Source organism: Agelaius phoeniceus, chromosome 1 (assembly GCF_051311805.1).
Source record: "Agelaius phoeniceus isolate bAgePho1 chromosome 1, bAgePho1.hap1, whole genome shotgun sequence".
NCBI classification, from domain to species: Eukaryota; Metazoa; Chordata; class Aves; order Passeriformes; family Icteridae; genus Agelaius; species Agelaius phoeniceus.
The window spans coordinates 116,052,796-116,070,805 of NC_135265.1; the positions used below are offsets into that span (position 1 = coordinate 116,052,796).

Genomic DNA, 18,010 nt, shown 5'->3' on the forward strand with positions numbered 1-18,010 from the left:
AAAGACTCACTGCTGAGAGCCATCCACTTGATGTAGTGGGAAGTCAATGATCTCAGAAATGCACTGAGCTTCACTCAGTACATTATTAGAAAAGCTGAGTTGTACTTGCTGTATGTTCATGCTCACAAATTGTATATGAGTTTACAGTGAAGACTAGGTTCAGGCCTGTAGCTGTTACCCTGATTTTCCTAATCTTATGTTAATATAAATTCTTGACAAAATAATAAATGCCCACTAATGTGATGTGTGTGCAAGCAGCGTTAAATTACAGTGCCTCTGAGATGAAGGCTGTTACTTATTTCCAATTTGCTTAATTTAAAACTAAAAATTCTAATGCTTGCACTTTTAGAAACTATTTCTGGAAGTGCAGTGGAGTTATATCTGGGACAAGTTCTGAAAGGTTCCATCTGGTTTGGGCACTTCATAAGAATTGCCACCTGAAGAAATTCTGGTAGTTGACACCAGTAGTATTAGTGGTGGCTTATGTGAGGCTACTGTGTCATGCAAGTGTGTGCTTCTGGGAAATTGGGCACTTTTATTCCCTCCCAGGACTAGGAAACCAGGATGAAGAAAAGGCCTGCTGCTTTGCCCAAGAAAGGCAGAACAGAAGGTATTAATGTCCCTAGAGTGTGGCAGAATTCCCCTAGTGCACATTTCCTGTCTTCTTCATGGCACTTCTCAGTGCTCATGCTAGTTTTGGTAGGATCATCACTCTCCCTTTCACCTTAGTTGGAGCACCATGCAGGCAGGGAAGTGTCTGCTCAAATGTTCAGAGAAGGATGGAAAGGAAGGGGTGGGAGCTATTTGGCTTGAGGAATGGCCACTCATTTGTCTCCATTTATGCTAAGTTTTTATAGCCCTTCTTATGTGACTTTTGTGCTCATTTTGCATTAGAGGATTGGATATTAGCATCAAGCAGTTCTTGGAAGAAGGGTCAGAGGATCTTATCAGCTCAGCAAAATTTAACTTGCTAGGTGTACAAGCTGCCCAAGATGAAAGTATGCTCTTCTTTAGGAACATTATATGGAATAAGAGTCCTGATAACTCTTTCATAAAAGAGCTTTTTGGCTTGCTCTATTGAATAATTAAATCTCTTCCTGGAGAGGCTTTTCATCTGTGCCAGCACAATGCTTCTGGCTTCTTGTAAGAAGACCGTGAGACTGGGTTCCAGTATGGTGAGGCACAGTTGCTGGTTTTATATGGACACAATTTCTAGAAATTTAATTATAATCTTTCTAAGATTAGAATCTAAATTTATTTTACTTTTGGCTAAAAGGGCTTGACATTTAATAGGCTGTCTTCAAACTCATTAGCCTTGATTTCTGAGGTAACCAAAGCCATTGCATAGTTTTCTTCTGGGATTCATTGTGCTAAATATCTTCAATTCTGGTGTAAAGTAATAAGATCTTAGAGTTGCTCTGAAACCCTGAATTATGGGTGTGGACTGGAGACTTGAAGTCTCAAAGGTTTGCAATCTCTGACCTCCCAGAGAGCTGCCTGGGAGCAAGGAGGATTTTGTGCAAGTGCCTGTATGCATTACTGTCTGCAAAGAACCACTTCATGTTCCAGCAGTCACACCTTGACTTGCTTTCTAGTTGCATCTTGCAGCTCAACATAAACACCTCCTTGCATAGAGAGATGTAAGAGAGTGAAAAACAGTCTTTGAAGAATAAAACAACAATGGGGTTTAGAGAGCCTGATGGGTCTTCATTGTCATCACAGAAGATCAAAGAAAACCTTAGGGCTGCTCTTTCTACTCAGAATTGGAAATAACATTCTTAATTACAGAACTGAGCAGGTCTGACAGAGTTTTTTCTTCAAAGGGAGGAATGCTGTACTTCATCTTTCAGCTTTGCACTCTTTGCAGCATAGCATTTTTGAAAAATTACACCTGTCCTCTAATGGAAGACTTCTATTTAAAGTTTTCCCAGGCCAGTCTTATCTCAGCTGGATATACTCAGCATCAGGTTGTGTCACCCATTTCAGCAAGGTAATCATAGTGAGCACACTACCTAATAGAGAAGAGGAAAATGCCACCAGGGTGATGAAGATTAATAATGTGGAGGTGCTGGAAGTTTGCTTACTATATTGCAAGCTCTTTTTTCTGCCTTTCCACTAGGGAAATCAGTATTTCAGGGTTAGGTGATGCTCTCAGGGTCCCTATTTTCCACCAACAACTACAAAAAATGTTTCTCCACTTATGAAGCCCTTTTGTGGCTTGTTCCAGTGTAGTTTTACCCTCCTCTGTCCATGTTTTTAAGCAGTTAACTTTTGCTACCATTACACTTGTGTTAGGACTTCAATATCTTACTTCAGTCATGGGGGCTGGTTTTGGTTTGGGGTTTTTTGTTTATTTTTAGGGGGTTTTTTTGTTTTTTTTTTATTGCACTCTTTTTTGTTCTGGTCTGCAAATGTGTCTTTCTCACTTAACCATTTAGAAGCAGAGGCTGTTTTTTCTATAATACATTTTCCAATCTTTGACTCGCTAGGGTCACGATCATTGGTTCTGTGTGAGTCAGTCATGCATTATATGGGGTCCATGGTCTTGATGCACTGTTGAAAGCTATTTCTGTGCTTATTGTAAACAGTGTGGTCCCTTTCTGTGGTTCACCAACTTTTGTGGCCATCTGGCTGCTCAGCCAGAGGCTGGGAAATGGTGGCTACAAGGGACACATGTTTTGGTCTTGGGAAGGCCTTGGTTGTGCTGGCAGGTGTTACTCCTTTTGAAATGGACAGTTCATACTGAGCCTCTGCTGGTAGCTGTGAGGAAAGGAAGTGGAGAGAAGAGTAAGTAAGGTGGAAATACAAGAGGGCACAAAGCATATTGGTGTAGTATGAGGTGACTATTGAAATATGGTATAGATTTGAAGAAAACCTTGCACTGAAGGAAAAATGGATGGAACTTGAGGAGGAATGGAAAGTTGACATTGGTATGAAGATGTGTTAGGTGGCATGTTTCAGGGTGAAGTGAAGTCTTTTACATGACCTTTTGTTTGGGACTTGTGTGTTCTTAAGAATAGAGTAGAACTGTGTCATTATTCCACTTTTGGTTTTGTGTCTGAAGTGTAAGTGCTCAGCATAGCAAACACCTCACTGACAGCTGAACTGCTCCTCCCCTGGCTCTCTGAGGTGCCAGTGATGGACTGGTGTCATCATTTCAGTCAGCTAGGGCTGCAGTGAAGATGCTGCTAGCATGTAGGTCTGTGGAGGTGAGGGATGGTAATGTACCTTGGAATGTGGGTGTGGGGGATTTTTTTGTTTGGTTTTACTATGATTTTGAGATAAAAGTGAGTAAGAATGCCATAGAAAATAGTTTGTAGGGATCAATCTTTGTGCCATCCTGCAGCGAGTCTCTGGCATTAATACAGAGACATCTCTGCCTGTTTTTAAGCTTACAGAGGAGTTATGTCTGGGGCCTTTATGGATATAATGAGCATACTTGGGGGAAAAAAAAAAAGCTTGAAGTTCCAGGTTATCTGTCCAACTTCAAAATATGATTGAGAGCATTGACAAATGCACACATGTGGACAGGTAACTGCGTGCTTACCAATCACAGTTGGGGTCGTCCAAGAAATGTCCTCGTGCTACACAAAATGAAAATAAGTTTGTTCACGCTGAGTGCCAACTTCAAGGCATTTGTGACTTCCAGAGAAAAGTTTATGCAGCAAACACTTGGACCATGTTTTATTTTCCTCCATAAATTATGATGATGAGTGATGAGTTTGCCACCAATTGGCAGACTTCCCATATACTTGCTAGGAAAGGAAAGAGCTCAGCAAATAGCTATTGTGAAATCAAAGGTTGTTTTCAGAAGAAAAAGAAAATAATGCTAGATAAATTTATTTGGGAAGGAAAACTGGAATGTAGAAAAAATAGTGGAAGAAAAAATTGTCCCCTTATCTTTTAAATTGTGTGAATGTCAGAAGTACCATCCAAAAATTGTAAACTTTGTTATTATGTAAACATAACCATGGGATGGTTTAACTTCCAAAGGTCTAATGAATGCATCAAGCCAAGTAAAATATTCATTAGAGTAATTGGTTCAGTTCAACCTCTCAAGGCTACAGCTTGGAAATATACACACTATTGCCTTTAGAAATGCAGCATGTTGATTCACCAGCCATTTTACTCAACTCATTTTCATTCCATATGCTTACTATACATTGCAAAATCTAATTAAGTAACTGAGGTAGCAGTTTGCAAGCAGTATTTGATACATTTTTAAGCCAAAGGTTATGTGATATCCCGAGTAAAACCTGTTCAGTTGCAAGACACATCAGAAATTTTTTAGATATTCTTGTATTAAAATAATTGGATATGTAAGTACTTACACAAGTGATAATAATATAGGAAAACGTCATTTGTTCCAAAATAGTAATCTGTTTGTTAATTCCCTTAGATATGTCTAAATGAAGTGTATAATTCATTAATGTGCTAGCTAGACAGTTTTCACTGTAGGAAGCTGGTTTTAGTGTCATATGATGAATTCATCATACCCTCATAGGTTTTCCTCTCTCCTCCCCTCTGTGATGGGCATCTGCCTCGGACCATATGGTTTTGGAAAATTTTAATTGAAATTCTTCTGTCAAGGAGCTGAGCTAGAGAAAGCCTAACTTGCTTATAATTGCTAAAAATGTTGTAGAGACCTTCTGTTTCCATGCGGAGGAGCGGGAGCTTGAAGCTTAGCACAGGCGGGTAGCTTGTGCCAGGGACAGGCTTTTGCTTTCGATGAAAGTCTGCCGAATATTGGCCAACTTGTGTACCTTTCACAATTTCTTCATTTCCAACAGAGACTTGCTGGAATCTCTTGTGACTGTGTCCTCATGAAACCTGTGTTCTCTGGGATCTGATGAGTCTTTTGTGACTGAGTCCTTACGAAACCTCTCTTGGCTTCTCTTGCTGGCGCATCTATAGATGGCTCTGTCCTGTCACAGGTCCAGTGCATGCTCCAGGTGCTCCTGTGCCATCACCATGGGTGGCAGGGCAGGCTGGTGGAGCTCTGCATCGGCCTCCGTTGGAGTTTTAGCCATCTGCCATTGCCAAATGTGGGTTCTTGTGAATGACCACTGACCCTAAATGTTAGCCCCTCTCTGCAGTTCCCCATATCTTCCTGACCCAGCATAGCATCACAGTGATTAAAAGCAAGTGTAAAAATTGCCATAGACATCAGCACTCTTCTGGCTGATCTGCAAAGTCAAGCACAGAGGTTTAGTGAGTATTGATTCTGTTGCAGAGACAAATAGGTGTTTCTTGAAATGCAACTTTGCAGCTCTTTGTGGGTCCTTCAACTACTGCTGCTACCATGATGTTTTAAAAAAGAAAGCAACTCCTGAAATAAACAGCCTGCTGCAATGGTGTGTGGAGAGTGTGCTGCCAGGGCAGCCCTTGCTGGGGCTGTGGGTGAATGTCCTTGGAGGCAGCAGCTCTGTGGGAGGAGGCAGAGGCTGGCTGCTGGGAAGCCATGCTGGAGCTGAACAGGGTGAAGCAGCAAGAGCTTGGGGAGCTGCTAGGCAGAGGGGGGACACACATGTAGGCTTAGCAGCCTGCATGGGAGGGAGCCAAAACTGAGAGTCCCATGGCAGCTGAAGCCTGGTTGATTCCTGTTTCAGTTTTTCTGGTCATTTTTTGAAGTGTCATACGTGCCTTTGTGGTTTGTGAATGGGGATTAGATTAAAAGAATGGTTTGAGTCTCTTTGACTTTATTTTTTTGTTTGTGTTTGTGAATTTTTTTTTTTTCTTAGCATTCCAAATAATCAGAGGACTAGGGAAAAGACTTTTATTGGTCTTATTCCCCTGTTGCTGCCTTTGGCAAAATGTCATTAGAAAAATAACATTTTTGATCTGATCATCAAATCATTGTGCATTTTTTTCACATGCCTCTTGAACTCTTCCAATTAGGTTTTTAACCCCTGTATAACTGCCTCTCCTGCCTTTCTTCATTAAGTACATAGTTTCCTGGTTTCAAGGAGTATAGCTGAGAAACTTGAAATATTCCACAGTATTTTAAAGAAACACAGTTTATAAAAATTGATCAGCTTCTTGGATGATGTAATCTAAAAAGAGAGACTTAATAAAACAGCCTTCTTTTATCAAAACACAAAACTTCATGTTGACTGAACATTGAATCAAAGAGTGAAATGTCCCTATTCCTGCACTTCATTTTTATTTCCAGACATATATAGCTTTGAAAATATTATTCTTATAGCAATGAAGTTTACTTCTAACAGAGAGCAACCCTTTATGAGCAATTTTCACTGACAGATTAAGAAGGCTGTGACATAGCTCTTTACATAATGCCAGTAAACATGGTCTTGCAGTGTTTCCACATTGAGATCTTGTTCCATTAGTAAAATTTTATATAATACCAAATATAATTTTTGTACTGAAGTAAGTACAATGGCTAGAAAGTGTTTATAGACAGCCTTTAATATCATGCTCTTGGACTGTGCCTGATACTGTATGGTGCTGGTGATAAGAGTAAAGAATTATGAAAAATGCCAGTGTGGGCACAGTGGAATTCATTATTGCAGTGGGCTTCAAGATCTTGCTAGTGTGATGTTTATGGGTATGGTTTATGTGTAACTTAGTGAAACATCTTAGAAGTGCATTGTAGTTTGTATATGCATAATGCTGTAGCCTTATGATATTTTTGTAATATCAGTCATGAAAAATGTACTGTATCTCACAAGAGAGAGCTGGCACCACAACTGGTTTTTCTGATAGTCAGGCTGTGTATTTCCATCTTGTCACTGATGTTTGAAAACCTTTTGGTCAGTGTAGAGCTTAGGTGATTATATGAACCATGTGGGAACAGGAAACATCTGAAGAGTGTTTTTTTCTGTTTGTGCTAAACAGAGTGAGGATTCATTGAAGTGTATTACCAAGGAAGACTAAACAAGCGTCTGTATCTTTTTTTCATGATTATTTACCTGATTTTGTAAAAGCTCCCAGCATCTTTCAAATACACAATGTTCTCTCTTGGATCATAACATGCCTTTGTTTTGTGGACTTATTTATAGAATAAGCATAAGTAAGCATGTAGGACTTGGTTGTGTTAGTTCCCCATGCATCTAAGTAGTCTTTGCTCATGATAAGTATTTCCCAAACGACTTAGGTTGTTTTGTATAATGGCAAAAATTTCCTTGGCATTTGCACCCTAGCCTCGTGAAAGCTTAGCTAGGACTTTATGTGCCAATGCACACAGAAGCCCTCTGATCATCTGGGTGTCTGCCCACGGGTAAATGTAAAGGACAGAGGGGGTCCTGTTGACTTCTGTAGGGCTGCTGTGCACTGAAAGCATGTGTGTGGTGCCTCTCTGATCCGAGGTCCACGTTGTAGCCTGTGCAGTAATGCACAAAAGCTGAGATCTGCTCTGCATGGTGCTGGCAATGTGTACATTCAAAACAAGAATTCCTGCTGGTTGAACAAACATCTTCGTTTTATTGTCTCCTTAAAGCAGACCTAGCAAACTGCGAGTGGTCAGCTTCTCAAAGGGCACACCTAAACAGATCCTGCTTTTCAGAGATGGAGACAAACCCCCTCGTAGGTGAATCACTCAGCAAAACAACAACACCGCCGCAAACACCCAGCCAGGGATTTGATGGTGACGCACCCAGACAAGCAGCAGTCCCAGACGCTGATGCTGCGGGCTGCAAGGCCGTGTTTGCGCGGGTGCCCGGGCAGCCCTGCGCTCCCTGGGCAGCCCTGCGCTCCCTCGGCAGCCCTGTGCTCGGCGAAGGGCTATAATTAGATTAGCAGCCTGCTCAGCAGCGGTGCCAGCCTGCGAGCCTCAGCGAGCATGTGCTGGATTCTGCATGTGCCTCCCGCTTATTGGCGGCCGGGGTTGCTGCCTGCCGGTTTGATAGGTTTCCCCAGTAATCTTTATGCTGCATTACAGACATAGATACAGAGAGGTACTGCGTGCATGCAACGGGAGAGGTGCTCAGCTTGTAGCGTAAAAGAAAGCCCACAGATGAAAGGCACTGGTCTTTGTTGCAAAGCATCAGTACTTAAGGACTGCTAGCCTGGGAGCTGAGAGGTCAGTGAAGGAGTTTTACTTGGTGGTAATTACTTTCAGGTCTTTATCTCTCCGGTAAAACAGTCATGCATGAAATGAATACTGTTAATCATGTCATCTGTTTAATTTGATCTTGCTTTCATTAATGTCATGTATAGTCCGGTGGGAGAGCCGTCAGATTACAAAACATATCATTGGAGTGGGTTCAGTTCAAAAATAGAGAGTATTTCTATGAGAATACTGCTTTCATCTGAAATTTTGAGCCTGTGCATGAGAGTGATTTTACTGGTTGCCTTTTGTTATGCTAATAGAAATATTTCTTTTATTGGAATGTTTTCTGCCGAGCAATTGAATTAGAGCATTTATAACTATTAGCATATGAAGATAAATCTGTAAATATTTATCAGTTTAAAGAATAATTTTGTGAAGTATTCTTTAATATGATCACAGCAATAACTATCTTGATGGTTCTCTTGCAACAAGGTAGAGGGATGAGGAGTATTATGCTATTGTTCTTTCAACAAAGATGCTGGAGCCTTCATGTTTGGGTGGATTCTTTGTTTCATCTACTGGCTTTTATTTTAAGTGGCTTTCAAAATGAAACTGAAGCTATTCAGCCTGGTAGATTTCAATATATCTTTTGCTTGCACATACATGTATTTTGTACGTATTTATTGTTCTCAAAGGCTGAATTTTGGCCCATAGCCTTGTTTATTGTGAGAACTGCCTTCAGCAGTAGAAAGAAACAAGATATATATATGCCAATCTTTTAATCTGTGATTCTGACACTATTACAGTATTTGTCATAGCGTCATACTCATTTAAGTTTTTTCATACTTGACCTACGCATCAATTGATCACAACTTTTCCTATAAAAAGCATGCATAATTAATGAAAACATTCTACAGTGAAAGCTGTTCAGAACAAAAGAAAGCTAGCATAAAGTATTAAAAAAAAGTCTCATAATGTAGGCATGACTCATTTGATGAGTTCTGAATATTAAGGCTGACTGGTGAGACTCCAGAGTTAATGCCCTTGTCTGTGTCAAACTCCAGAGCCCACATGAACTTGTATATTAAGTCACCAGTCATCTGGCTGGCTGGCTGCCACCATGCGTCCGAGGTACGAGTAGATTGTCTCAGCCAGGATCAGAAAGGTGTTAAGAACAGGAGCTATTTTGGTATTAGTCTTCATTCTTCCCTCTGCACTTATCCTTGAACAGGTTTTTTTCTGCTGTATAAACCAAAGTATAATTTAGGTTGTTCCCTTTTAAAGTATGTGTTGTGAAACTGTGTTACCTTCTGAGTAGATACCCTCAAATGTGAGCATTTATTCAGTTACCAATGTTATATGGCAGTGGGTACAGCAAAGACACATTCTTGATTATTTGTGATTGTATATTCAGACAGAAGAGTATTTGGGAGGTTTCATCACAGCTGGTACATAACAGTTGGTTTGAAGTTTTGCTGTTGACTAAAACAGGTAACTTGGTATCTATTTTAGTCAAGAGCAGGCTGTTTTTTCATATTCCAGGAACTGTTTTTGAAGAGTATTTGGGAGGTTTCATCACAGCTGGTACATAACAGTTGGTTTGAAGTTTTGCTGTTGACTAAAACAGGTAACTTGGTATCTATTTTAGTCAAGAGCAGGCTGTTTTTTCATATTCCAGGAACTGTTTTTGAAGTTGTTTTCCTTTAGGCAGACTTGGAAAATGGCATTTTTACATTGTGACAGTTAAACCTGGACAAGGAGGACTCAGGATGTGAAGGCATGTTATTTTTGAGCTGTTCCGTATTCCCTCATTGTCCCAAGTTACCAATCAAAAGTGTTTTGAAGGTGCTCTCAGCTGATTTATGGCTTCTGCCTTTTTTTATAATTTATCTATGTTTTTATAACCTTTGCAGCAGCATCCCATGAAGGAGTAACTGAAATCAATGTTAGTAATAATTAAGTGTAGAAGGTAAATATCCTCATCTGAATCACATGTTTACCATATCCAGATGAGTGGGTTTATGAGAGAGGAGAGGCTGATGTTTTCTACTCCATGTATTAGGCTATTCTCATTTGTAAGCAGCATAAAGTATGTCTGGAAAAACACTGTAAAAGTTATTGTATTTTTGGTGGTGGATACAGGTAATACCATCACCCACTGGAACTGAAGTGATGCACCAGCAGCTATTCAGCTATTTCGCCTCCAGAAAGAGCTGTGATGATCTATGCAAACGTCACAAGAAAACGTGACAGAAGTGAAACTAGAACTGGTGACCTTGTGATTGAACTTTGCAATAGCTTAACAGCCAGGAATATGCTACTTTGTTATTGCTTCATTTTGTAACAACCTCATTTTTCTTCTTGGTAAACTAAGAAAACAAGTAGAAGCAACAGTTTGTGATTGCTCTCTAAAAAGTTGACATCCTTGTTGCTATAAGCATATTTTAACTATAACCAGTGTATTGCTCCAGGAAATTTAACACACTTCAGATTATTATCAATGAGATATTGTATTCAAGCTTTGTCAGGGATTTTCTTGATGTAAAAGTTTTTAATTACTCTTTTGTTAGGAGATGTATTCATTGCAAGTTTGTTACGTACCTCTATGAGCTGTTGTCATTTCCGATGTGTTGCCTGTAATTAAATCTCAAAGTCCTTTGTTATGTGAAAGGGAAACTTTTTTTCCCCAACAGGAATACAGTATGTATGTGTATATACAGATGTGTGGTAAAGACACAAAAGTATGTTGTGAAAATCAAGATCTCAAGTATTTAATTTATATATGCAGGTAAACATGTATAAATACATATATATTTTCTACCATATAACTCTAACATATGTTTGTGTAGAAAACACTTTCAACGTCATACCAGTATTGTCATAATAATCCAATAGAAATACTCTTGGAAGAGTAATGTTAGAATTACCAGATTTGGCTGCTGGCTGGAGATGGGATATATATGTAGTAAACTGAGTGGCTGTAATAAACACTGCTGCACTAGCTCTTCCCTTTTAAGATATTATGTCCTTGTACTGCTATGCATATAAGTGAATTTTGCATTACTTAAACCCTTACCAAGTCTAAAGGGGAAAGATGATACTTAAGGTTTATGCATTTTTTTTGTAGCCTGCTAGCAATGAAAGAGATACTCCAGAAAAAGTCGTAAGGATTTAAAGTATTACCACAGTGTTTATTTTGCAGGATTTGTACTTACATGCCTTACAGTTTTTAAGTCAAGTAGCAGCCAGTGATATATGCATAAAGGTTTATATTGGAATAAGAAAAGTGACATTGTGCCCTAAAGCTCCTTTTTGCTTTTCCTCTGTTTTTGGAGCCAACTCCAGTTATTACTTTGCTGATGAAATGACTGTCTGCTTAAATGGTCGGGACATTCAATAGCCCATCTCTAAATGCTTATTATAACACTTTGAGAGCTCACAGGAAATCAATAGCCTGTTTTCTGTATTTTGTTGAGTGAAGATCATTTCATTCTTCAAATATGAAGACTACTGGGCTGGGTGAAGATGCAGGATGAGTCCTCCTGGTGCATCAGCTTGGGATGGCCTTATTGTTGTGACACTCTTCCCACACTGATGCAGCAGCACTGTTTAATGGGCTCCAAAATGTTCCTTGTATGCAGACAGCTGTTGCTCCAGTTCAGGGACATGTGGCCTCCCATGCCCTGGGACTGGGCACAGGGGAGCTGGTGTCAGGGAATGTCTGCCCTGCCCTGCCTTCCCCTCCTCCAGGGCTCTTTGCCTAGCACAAGTTACCCTGGGGACCAACCATGTGGATTTAGAAACTGGGTAAATGAAATATGTCTAGCTTTGGGCAGCTGTGTGTCAGACATTTGCAATGTTAAGAGTAGAACTGTGTTTTATGAAGCAGGAAGTGAAAGTGGCTCTTTTTTGCAGTTCTCACAATGGTATGGTGAATTAAAAGCAAAATGGATATTAATTTTTTTTTACACTTAATCTCCTGTTGTGATTAATTTAAATTGTTCTTAAATGTATTACCTGCAGTATTAAGTGTGACTTGATAGATTAAATGCAGAATACAGCCAGCAAATAGTAATCCTGGATGCTATTGTCTGCATAATCCTGGTAATGAGATTCCTGTCTTAGTTTCACGTTATCTTTCATGGATGTGCTTCGGCCACCTGTAGACACAAATATTTGCTGCATCTTTCCATGAAGCACCTGGGGCCTCCAAACCCAATCCTCACTTTGTATATATGTCAAATTTAAACATTATTGTCCGTTCCATAACAGATATTATTTGGGTTTGTGCCCTGTTGTGTAGCTGTTACATATTTCTGTAGTATATTGGTTTATTAGTTGAAACAATATTTATACATTGATGATGATCCTATCTACTTATTTGCCTGCTTATCTGTTGGGTATTGTAGAATAATTTTACTGTATCATCAATACTTTCCTGAATGTATGTAATAGAAAAACCCCAATGAATGGCAAAGAAGGCTATTAATTTTTTTTAAGAGAGCTTAATATTATGAAAGTTGGTAGACTAATCTATAAAAACAATGCTGGAAGAAAGTGATGCAATGTGTGAAAATACTTGTGCATGTTATTAGTGCTGTTTAACTGGAGAGAAATGTGGATACCTAGATATGCACATTTTCACAAGTTTGTTAACATTTGGCTCTTTCATCTATTTTGGGTTCTCTTGAGTCCATGGATTTAAGTAGGTTTTTTTAAGGTCTGGTTTTGTATATAATGTTACTGAAGGAGAGATGTTAATACAATGTGGTGTGTTGGCTTATAATATAAAAGCACAATATGATACAGTGTCTATGCCAAAATGTTTCCTGCCTGGATAATCTAGGCAGAAAAAGGCTAGAGTGGAAGGGAGAAATGGAGACAATAAAGATGAATTATCTTTTATGTGACCACAAACTGTGGAGTTGCAAGGTAGACTGAACAGTCTGTGCTTTAGGATTATAAACCATCACTGCAAATGTCTTTACAAAGAGTGAAAAATATAAGATCGGTGTAACTATTCCTGTCTGTATAGCACAAACTTCCCAGGGTAAGGATGATTTCCTTCTGTCTCAATGTCATAATTGTCATTGGATATTTTGGGCATTGCAGTCATCTGGAAATGAGTGTGCAGCTTTGTATTTCTACTGTGACATTACAACAGCAGTCTAGTCAGAAGATGTATGAGGGATGTGATAAATTATATCCCTTCCTCTTCCATTATTGTTACATCAGCCCTACTGTAATCCATGGTTCTGTGCCATGTGGTGTCCCCTATTTTCCTTTACTATATTGTGTAAAGGAGTGCAGAGGTTGCTATTTTGGCCCCTAGCTCTCCAGGGAGTGGGTAAAGTCTGGCAGGAGTTGTGCAATTACTGTAAATTTTCTGTGAAACACAGGTACCATGGAGGGTGCAGCAGAAGAGGACCTCCAAATATGATGATGTCATTACCCTCCAGTGTTCTGCTGCTTCTTGTTTCTCTTCACCACAATTCTCCTCTCCTTGCTGCCACCACCTTTCTAAATTTGTCTGCTCCATTTTCCCATTTAAATCTAATCTTCTCTTTTCCCCACTTTCTCCAGTCCCTCTTTCTGCGCTTCAGTTTTTACCTGTCATTCAACCTTAGGCTCTTTGACATCTTTGCAGCCACCCCCCCTGTTTGGGAGGTGAATATCTGTGCTGCTTTCTGCTGGGGTTGTTTAATTTCTTCCCAGTGGCTGGTATGGGGCTGTGTTTTGGATTTGTGCTGAACAGAGTTGATAATACAGAGATGTTTTTGTTACCACTGAGCAGGGCTTGCACAGAACCAAGGCCTTTCCTGCTTTTTGTGCTGCCACACTGGTGAGGGGGCTGGGGGTGCTTGGGAGGGTGGGAGGAGGCACAGCCAGGACAGGTGACCCCAGCTGACCAAAGGGATATTCCAGACTATGTGGCATCATGCTTAGTATAGAAAGTGGGGGAAGAAGGGGGAAGGGTGGATGTTTGGAGTGATGGTGTTTGTCTTCCCAAGTCACTGTTGGCTGAACATCTGCCTGCCCATGGGAAGCAGCAAAGTAATTCCTTGGTTTGTTTTCCCTATTTAACTGTCCTTAACTCATGAGTTTCCTAGGTTTTAGCCTTCCTATTCTCTCCCTGATCCTGCTGGTTGGGAGAGTAAGAAAGAGGTTGCTGACGGGAGTTAAGCCACAACAATATCCAAAAATATCACTTATGCAGAGGTGCCCAAGGACGGCACACAGGTGAAGAATGTAAGTTCTCTTACCAAAGAGCCTTGATTTTTTAAAGTTATTATGTATTTATTTGTTGGAGCAAGATGTCCTTGGCTCCTGCTTGGAAAGCTCATTCTGACAAATATAAATTGTGCCCCTGACCTTTTCAAATCTGACATATCTGCTTTTTTTCTCTCAGCCAGTTACCTCTTTACTGAAAGCAAGCATCTCTGTTCATCTTCCTGTCATCTCTAGATCAGGCCTTTCTCGAGTGATTTATGAGCTTTGCTGACCACTTTCTGCAAACAGGGCTCCTTTCTTGTCAGGCCTTCATGCAGGTACCTCACACCAGCTGTTTCTGTAAAGCTTGACCCAAGGAGCTGCTTCTGCTCCTCCTTCTCTTCAGACGCATCTCAGACAGTTGTGGCACGTTTCTGACCTGAATTTTGACAGCTTCACTGGTGCCTCCAGGGCTCCAAGATGTGTGGGTACTTAACTGCCTTAAAGTCACATTTATTTTGCTCTTCTTCTTTTGCTGGCACTTGGCATATTTGCCACACTGGGTGCCTAAAGGATCCTGCCACAGGCTGTCCACTGGGAGGAGGTTTTTCAGACTGCCTTCATTAAATCCTCACAGAAAAACAGCCAAGCAGATGATGCTCCTATCCTGTGCTAAAGTATGCAGGATTTGGGCTCTTCATCTGTAGTGTGACTTGATGAGAACTATGGTATGTGTGGAAAAACTGGGATGCTTTTTTACTATCAACTCTGATTTTGAGCTCCCTAGAGAGACAGAGTTTTTGCAAGTATTTTCTCTTTCCTTATGCCACAAAACAACTTACACTTTCATATTTTATTCCAGCATGAAGTACTGAAGCCTAAATTTGCAACTCTGAAGCCTAAATTTGCAACAAAACCATGTCTATAACTAACTCTTAAAACACATCCATTCTTAGAAAACATTACACATACAAATTCCATCTGGTGATGAATTACCATTGATTTTTTTATAACTACTCTTACTTGTGTGGAAAATAGTCCTGGAAGCATTAAAATCCTTAGGATCTTACACAGTGCTTTTTTTTATTTCCCCTGATTTTCACTAAAATTAATTATGGAATTTTCAGAGTGTATCAATACCTGATTGGGGGAGTAAAGAACATGGAGCCTTCTCAGTGGTTTCCCATGACAGGACCAGAAGCAGTGGGCACAAACTGAAATACAGGCAATTCCGTAGCAAATGCTTTTATACTCTGAGGATGGTCAAAAGCTGGCAGAAGTTACATGAAGAGGTGGTGAAGTCTTCACCCTTGGAGATTTTCAGAACCCAGCTGAGATGTGGTCCTGGGCAGCCTGTTGCAGGTGGCCCTGTTGTCAACAAGGGCTTGAACTAGACAGGTTCCAGAGGTGCTGTCCAGCCTCAGCTGTTCTGGGATTCTGTAACTAGAAGTCTCCAAAGAGCAGACCAAGCAGGCCTTGCAACTCTAGGCAACTTTTTTTTTAAATATATATATTAATTTTGCAATCCAAATAGTATAACATCTTATAGCTGCGTATACCCTAGGTATGAGTGTACATGTATAGGTATGTGTACATCTACCTATTTCTGTCTCCAGTGTAAAATTACTTGGACAAGCTGGAGAATATCAGAGATGGAAAAGGCAGGAGTAGAATGTTTAAATTTTTTTTTTTTTTTAAATAATCTAATGTCATTTCACACATGCTTTATGCAATCATTGAAGGTTTTATTCCCTTCCCCATATATATCTGCTACGTCTGTATAGTAAAAAAATGCTGGATAAAATTGCTTTAAAGAAAGCTATTTTTATTAGATCATTTCTCATGGGCACTACTTATACATAATTGCATCTTTGTTCTGGTGCACATGGAGTGGAAGTGGACACAAATCATCTAGGAGGAGATCTGGAGGAGACAAAGCAGAGAGCAAAAGGCTCTGGGTCAGAAGAGGGAGGTTCACCCTCATCTGGACTCCTCTTTCTCAAAAAGGTAGCTCCAAATTAAGCAGCAAACACATAAAAATTGGCCTGAGTTTGTGTCTATATAGAGTACTCAATACTTTGGATTTTTTCACTTTTTAGAGTCCTACATGTCCTTAATTATGGGTTTGCTGGTATTCAGCCCTATTTCTGCAGCCCACAGCTGTGTCTGGGTGTCTTAGGGTGTTCTTGAAAACTAGGAAGCTGGACAAGGCTGCTAAAATTACATGTAGTCTCTTGGCATAGAGGTGATCCTGTGGGGGTAGTGTTGAAGGAAGCTGTCTGAGAGCATCCTTTGTAGCATGAATTGGATACCTTGTGGTGAAAAGGAGACACTTGCACAGTTCTTCATCATGTCCCTTCAAAGCTGTGAATCTTGCCTTATAGTATTAATGCATTTTCTTTCTCCTTTCCAACCCACATCAAAGTCAATCTTCCTTCCCCTTCTTTAAATGATGACCATTATGTTGTTTGGGGTGGAAGAGATTTTATTTGTTTATAACTTGGCCAAGATAGGTGACAAAGCATTCAGACTTGAGGTTTTATATATAAAGTTGTAAAAAACATTATCTTTCTTCCCATAAGCATTTGGATTTTTATTTAAGTAAATTGCAATGCCAAGTTCTCTCTTCTGACTTCTTGTGGTCAAATATGGTGTGGGGTTTAGTTTTTCCTGCTTGTTCATAGGTCTTGAAATAACTTCTTAAAAATGCACTTGCAGAAATAACAACAGTAATAATAAAACCTATTTTGAAAATGAAAGAAAACCAAACTCTGGTACTAAGAGCTTGCTTAGCTCCGTGTTTAACCACCAGTTTCAATCACAGCTGCTAGAAAGTTTGGAAGTCTTTTTTTGCTGTTGAATTTTCAAAAATTAATCTGATAAACCTTTTTATGAACTGTACCATTCATTTTGGTTTAGCAGTTATGCCTTTTACACTTGAATAGATTACTTTCTTGGGCCAGTGCAGTTGTCTTCTGAAAATCATTTAGAGGTATCCACTGGTAGTGAAGTTGTCTTGTCAGGTATCACAAACATGCAAGAAGAATGAATGGGTTTGAACTGACAGTTCCAGTCTCCCTTCCCTGCTTTTCTTTACCTCCTTGCCTGTGTGTTTTTGATCATCCCTTCCTCTCTCTGTCCTCCAGCCCCTTTTCTTCCCAAATCTGTACTGCTCATATTTGCTGTGATTTTCAATTTCAAGGACTGTTAGGCCATCTGGAGCAAGAAAAAGTCCTGTTCATATTTTAAAGTGCAAGACTTGCTTTTCATTTCCTTTTCATGATATATCTGGAAAAGTTCACATGTATGATGTGACATTCTTCAGTAGAAGTGGGACTGAAGCTGCCTGTGATTGAAGCTGTCCTGCAAGTCAGAGGCTGCCAGCAGTGAACAGGCACAGGCTGTCAGCAGTGTGACCACTGCCTTCTTGCATGGCTCTTCCCTTCCAAACTCCACAGGGAAGAGACAAAGGAATTGTCAGAAGTTCCTGTTCAGCTACTTGGAGCATTTCCATGGTGTTCCCTGAGGAAGGGTTTGCTTGGAGTTTACTGGGTTTTCTTTAGGAGCTTGGTATCAGACCTCCATAATGGGATTAGCAACAGTGCCTTCAGCATGCATCAGGGTGTGACTTTCCTGCTTTTCCTCACAGCTGGAAAGGAGGTTTAATTAAGTGTAAAGGTGTTGGATGAGCTCTGTTTTTAGGATGTTTCTTCCTGGGGCCTGCCAGTTTGAGGGTTCTGTCACACCAAGCCCAGTGGTGGTGAAACAACTGCAAGTTCCACCAAGCTAACC

At 40.1% G+C, this 18,010-nt stretch overlaps 1 protein-coding gene across 4 annotated transcripts in view; it reads left to right on the forward strand.

The window, feature by feature from the left end:
- The window catches only part of FAM110B (family with sequence similarity 110 member B), a 114,363-nt gene that overhangs the window by 43,862 nt on the left and 52,491 nt on the right, over nucleotides 1-18,010 (forward strand). The window contains exon 1 of one of the 4 annotated variants that reach the window (XM_077185802.1): nucleotides 7,783-8,038. The exons of the other annotated variants lie outside the window; for them this stretch is intronic. The gene's annotated coding sequence lies outside the window, so the exon portion shown is untranslated. Of the gene's footprint in view, nucleotides 1-7,782; nucleotides 8,039-18,010 lie in introns of those variants that run through there. 4 annotated transcript variants of the gene reach the window in all.